Raw genomic sequence first — 6,000 nt, forward strand, 5'->3', positions numbered from 1 at the left:
GCGAGCTCGCTCTCTGGGGGGTTTCCACCGACCGCGCCTCCCCCACGAGACCGCCCGGGTCAAGAATCTCCGCAGTCTGTGTCGCCGCACCTCCCCCGGGCTGTGGGGGGGCTAGCAAGCAGGTTTGTGCGGCTTTCCAGGCTTCCTGCTCTTGTCGAGCTTTCTGTAAAGCCTGGAGAACTTTGCCCCAGGATTTTAGGGCTTTCCCTGAGCCGGACAACATAGTGTCTTTGGCCAGGACCTTTGTGCAATCGTCCCACACCTCCGGATGGAGGATATCCGTGGGGCTTTCTATAGCCCCAAGCTTAATGAGTCTCGGCAATGCGAGAGATAAATCCTTAATTTTACATTCTATCCCAAAATGCGCATGCATATCTGATACGACCTTTGCAATGGATTCCATGTTCCTTGCTGGCCCAGGGGCGTCCCCCTCGCTGCAGTCGGACCCGCCGCTGCAGCCTCTGCTTCCCATCCAGGCGAACCCCGTTCCCCAGGCTCTGATCGGCTTCCCGGGTTTTCGGCACCAGATGTTGCCTTCTGATACAAGGCAGGCGGCCTGGTTTCGGGAGACAGCACGGCGACCCTCTTCCCCAGGGTCGCTCAGGCCTAAGAAACACGCGGACACCAATATGGTGGAGGATCAAAGGCCTTTATTCTCTCTTCTCGTGGGGTTTTATAGTCTAGGGGGCTTCTACGTCAGGTGAGGGTCTGTCCTTACCATCTATGGTTAGTAGGGATGGAAAAGTTACTTGGGCAAGTGGAAAGTTACTGGCATCTGGTTCAGGGGGCTACATTCCTATGTTAATTTTCTTATCTAAGGGGGCAGGGGCCCTGTCTTCCCGTAACACCACGAGATCTTCCGAACGCCAGGCCCTACCTGCTACTGGTGACTGTGAGCCCTTTGGCACTTTGCCTGCAGCTCTTGAGATAACGGCAAATCCTGTGGGTTTCATGGAGGATTCTCTGGGTTTGGACCTCTGGAAGGGTCTCATGGAGCGGAAACAGGTTTCCGTTTCCAGAAGTGATTTTGAAAGATAATTTCTGTGGGCCAGAGAGCAAGGGGTTTTTTCCAACCCTTCAGAGGCATTCTCTGGGGAGGCGTGGCCTCTCATGGGAGGCCAAGCGCTTTTTGATGATTGCACTATAGATGTGGGACCACTGCTGGTTCATTGGACAAAGTTTGATGCGATTTCGCAGAGGTCTGGATTTTGTAGCTCTCGGAGATCCCAGGGGGACCCTTCTGCCTCAGATGTGGATGAGGGGGTGCAAGAGCCTAAATGAGGGATGTGGGACTCCAGGCAGCTCTTCAAAATGCAGTTTATTACATCCAAGGTGTTACAGCACTCCAGGGTCGTGGGTGACAGATCCTGTGCCTACAGCTGTCAGCTCCAGCTGCAGGCAGGCCTGGAGACCCACATCCTTCATTCACGCTCTGAAAAATGGTGCCCCATGTTGGGCACCACCTTAAGAGCCGAAATGAGGGATGTGGGACTCTAGGAGTCTCCTCAAAATGCAGTTTATTACATCTGAGGCGTTACAGCAGTCCAGGGTTATGGGTGACTGAGCCTGTGCCTGCAGGTGTGAGCTCCAGCTGCAGGCAGGCCTGGAGACCTGCATGCTTCTTTCAGGCTCTTACTAATCCCTTTTACTAATGGTGCCCCACATTGGGCGCTGCCATAAGAGCCAGATTGAAAGATGCAGGACTCCAAGCAGCTCTTCAAAATGCAATTTATTACGTCCAAGTCGTTAAGGCAGTCCAGAGTCGTGGGTGACAGATCTGGTGGCTACAGCTGTCAGCTCCAGCTGCAGGCAGGTCTGCAGACACACACCCCTCGTTCAGGCTTTTACTAATGGGGCCGCATGTTGGGTGCCCCTGTAAGGGCCGAAAAGAAAGATGCAGGACTACTTGTGGCTCTTCAAAATGCAGTTTATTGCATCTAAGACCTTACAGCAGCCCAGGGTCATGGGTGACAGATACTGAGTTTGCAGCTGTCAGCCCCAGCAGCGGGCTGGCCTGGAGATCCACAACCTTCATTCAGGCTCTTAGTAATAGTGCCCCACAATGGGCGCCACCGTTAAGAGCCAGATGGAATGATTCAGGACTCCAGGCATCTCTTCAAAATGGAGTTTATTCCATCCAAGGTGTTACAGCAGTCTGGGGTCATGGGTGACAGAGCTGTGCCTACAGCTGTCAGCTCCAGCTGCAGGCAGGCCTGCAGACCCTTCAATTTTGGTTACAATGCATTAGACACTTTTCTTTGATGAGCATCTTCATAGAGCAGAACCAATCTATACCTTAACTTTTATCTATTCCCTATCATAACTACTATAATTACCATATTCATTTTACTGTTCTCCAATCACTAAAAGTTAGTACATTACAGTTTAAGCTGGAAGATGTTTTCCAATTTTCTTACAGTGGAAAATTCTGAGACCTTTTTTCTGCTTGCACCATCGGCAGGCTTGTTTGCCTGTGCTCTCTTTCTGCTTGGTAAAAACATCTTCTTGCTTGAGGTGGGTTTGTCCTTTGCTCTAAGCCATAAAAACCCCTTCTAACTAACACAGCCTTTGCCTCCTTGGTTATCCAGTAAGACTGGCTCAGCAATTCTTTTCTTCTCTATCAAAACTTGCTTCCATCTCCATTCCTTCTTCAGATTCCACATTCAAAAACCTTTCTGCCCAGCTCACACACCTGTGAGACTTTCTTGTCAAACTTTCATCCTTCCCAACACAAGTGGGTTTCCCATCCCACCTTCCCGTGTCTCCCCCATGGTCACACAGACAGAACCACAGGTCAGCCCGTGGGGTGCACCCTCTCTGTCGGGCTGGGGGACGTTGGGCTCTGACTGTGGGGCCTGTGACTCGCACGGGTGCTGCATTGATCTTCCTCACCTCCTCCCTCATCCTCCTCATCTCCTCTTTGAGTTCCTTGACCACGGCAGAGACATGAGCCTGCATGGGGCCATTGATCATACTCTCATAATTATTGTGAAAAACACCAATCACTTGTCTTTAGAATTTTAAAAGTTTAATAGTAATAAAATGGTTATGAAAACAGTAATATAATAAAAATTTGAGCAATTGGAATTAGGAAAATACACTACAATAAATACAAAGAATTATGGACAGCCCAGGTATATCTTTCTGGGCAAAATAAGCCCAAAAAGGACAAACGTTGACAGAGGATTAACCCTTAAAAGCAATAGCCTGTTGCGTATTCATTCACCTCATACATGATGCATAAATTCCATTCAAACAGAGGATTCTGTCTGGTCAGTGTCAACTTCTTCCTCTGAATCCTGACTTCAGGGCTGAGCGAGGCAGGAAGAAGTTTGTTTGTTCTGATAATGGAGCAATAAATTCTCTTTTTCTGAAAGATTTAGGTTTCCTGTGGCTGCTATCTGATGTGAGAACCTCATTCCTTTCTTTAAAAAATATCCTGTATACATAGTTTCTATTTTAACATTAAGTTAACCTAAAACTATATTTAACACACTACTTAAAAAAATTAATACAGCATAACTTCCTAACATAACAGATATCACATGCATTTTGATATTTGCAAAAAGCCAATCATAAAATATGCATGTCTCACAGCTGGCTAAAAACATTGCAATCCCCAGCCAGAAGATGTCAGGAGAGTGCCCTGTGAAAGAAAGATGGGTGTGTTTGGAAAAAGAAAGTGAAACCAACTTAGAGGATGCATTCAACGAGAAAGAAGTGCAACTGAAAAGACAAAGGGATAGAGAGGGACAAATATATGGAAAGAATCTTTTTATTGATATGGTGAAAAACATTACAAAATAATTCAATTAGACCAAATGTTGGGTGAGTGGGGGGACACACTTAAGTAAAATTTGGCCATGGGACAAACTGACAGTATTAGTTTAGGTCCCGAAGATATTTTTAAATGGATTACATCAAGAAAAACATGGTAGTACCCAAAAGAAGGGAAGGAGAGTGGAAGCTAAAATCAACAATAATCAGGGAAGAGTGTTGATCAAGAAAAGGGAAAATGTATCCTAGAGAAGTAGGAGAAACACCATGTAAAAGATTTCTGGTACCAAATGACACACACACATCTGGTGGATCCCAGAAACTCCCCATTCATATTGGTCAATAGAAAAAACTGAAAGTTGATGTGTATACAGTGAAAAATAAAAAATATTTGAATGCTCAGGAGATTGTATTGACCCATTTTCAGCTATAGAAAACCTTATACAAAAGTTGGAAACATATAACAAATCAAGATTCTAATTTCTGGTATTCTTTTGGTTTGAAAAGGAAGTGAGATTTTTGAGAGTTTGGTGGTTAAACTAATAAGTGCTGACATTGGAATTCTGGTATTTGGTGTGGCTACGGAGGATATGGACACGCTTCTGAGAGCACAGGGGGTTAAAAGCAGAGAACTCTCAGGGGAAGCTCTTTCAGTTCTGCTCTGTGAGAGAAGTCAGAGCTCTCCTGCTCAGCTGCGGGCTGAGCGGGGCAGGGGAAGCCGTGCGGCCGCGTGAGGGAGGTGAGAGCTTGGGACAGAGAAGGGAAGTGAAGGCTTTGGCAAGAGAGAAGGGGAGAAGAACGCTGAGAAGCAGCGGGCAGCTCTTCCCCTGCCCCGGGACAGAGACACAGAGCTCGTGCTTGTGTCTGTGTTTGTGCTCCTGTGAAATTTGGTGCAATTCCATGTCTAGTCCGGATAGTGACCAGCATTGTCCACAGCAGCATCATGGTGCAAGGGAACGTGGAAGGGAAAAATGGTGAAAAAGTCACGTTAATGAAAGAGCAGAGTGACCAGAATGCCAGAGATGTTCCTGAACAGTACGGGAAACAAAGAAAAGTAGAAGTTGAGTTTTAAAAGGTTGATGCAGGCTGGAAGCCCGATCAAATAGTTAGAGGGGGAAATTGTGAAAAATAGGTTAGAAAGGGTTGTATATAGTTGACAGATAGTTTAGCATGTACTGTTAGCACACGAAATTCAGGATTCCAAGAGTACGTGGAATTCAGGATTCCTGGGGCACACGAATTTCAGGATTCCCAGGGCACACGAGCAGACGGTGATCGGTCCCTCAGGGCTGAGCTCCAGCGGTGCCAGTGAATTCTCTCTGCAGGGACAGCCTGGCCGCCCTCCTCCGATGATGCCAAAGAGCGACAGAGAGAGGCTGCCCCCAACCCCTGCCCCCCATTCTCCCGCTATCTCTGTGCCCCCCTCCCAGAGAAACTCCCAAAACCCAGAGGAGTTCCCCCTCCCCGCCTTCTCAAGCACTCAGCCATCAGCGCCTCTCAGCAACTCCGTGGGAAAAAATGCACAAGAAACAAGGAAAGAACAGAAAAACCCAACCCCCAACAAGGGTTGGTAATTGCAGTTTTTGGGGGTTCCGGCGACACCCGGGGTAGGGTCAGGTCTCAGCAGCGGAGGGGCCCCCAAACCACAGCCGGGTGTGAGAAACAAAGCTCACTCTTTGAAAATTGTAAAAGTTTGACAAGGGATACAAAAGGATTTTGGCAGTTGACCAAAGAACTCGCCCTTAACTCAACCCATTGTTCTCCAGATCTGGTTCCACTGCTGGAATAAACACATTCCTGAGTTTACCACATCCAAAGCACTTAATGTTTTTTCCTTCAGCTCTTTTGCAGTTTCGAAAGCAGTGTTTTTACCACATCCTGTACTGCAGCAGCTGCATGGGCTGCTTTTTGTCTCTCTGTAGTTTTATGCTGTGGTATTTGAATACCACAAATAAACAGGACATATCCAAGTGCTATCATGTCCTGGATTTCCTGACTTCTCCCTAATCAGGTCTTTACCCTTGTACTCAAAGAACAAACAATAATTTCCTGGCACTGATCCAAAAATATCCAATTCCTTTGGTTCCTGACCTCTAGTATTTAAACCTTGAGCGATTGTAAATGCCTGAGCTCCTAAAGGATTTCTAGGGATTTTTTAATTTTCACACCAATTTTCTGTGTGAAAACCCCATTTTGATTAGTACACCAATTTGACCAGGCCTT

Source organism: Zonotrichia leucophrys, unplaced genomic scaffold (genome assembly GCF_028769735.1).
Source record: "Zonotrichia leucophrys gambelii isolate GWCS_2022_RI unplaced genomic scaffold, RI_Zleu_2.0 Scaffold_174_98767, whole genome shotgun sequence".
NCBI lineage: Eukaryota > Metazoa > Chordata > Aves > Passeriformes > Passerellidae > Zonotrichia > Zonotrichia leucophrys.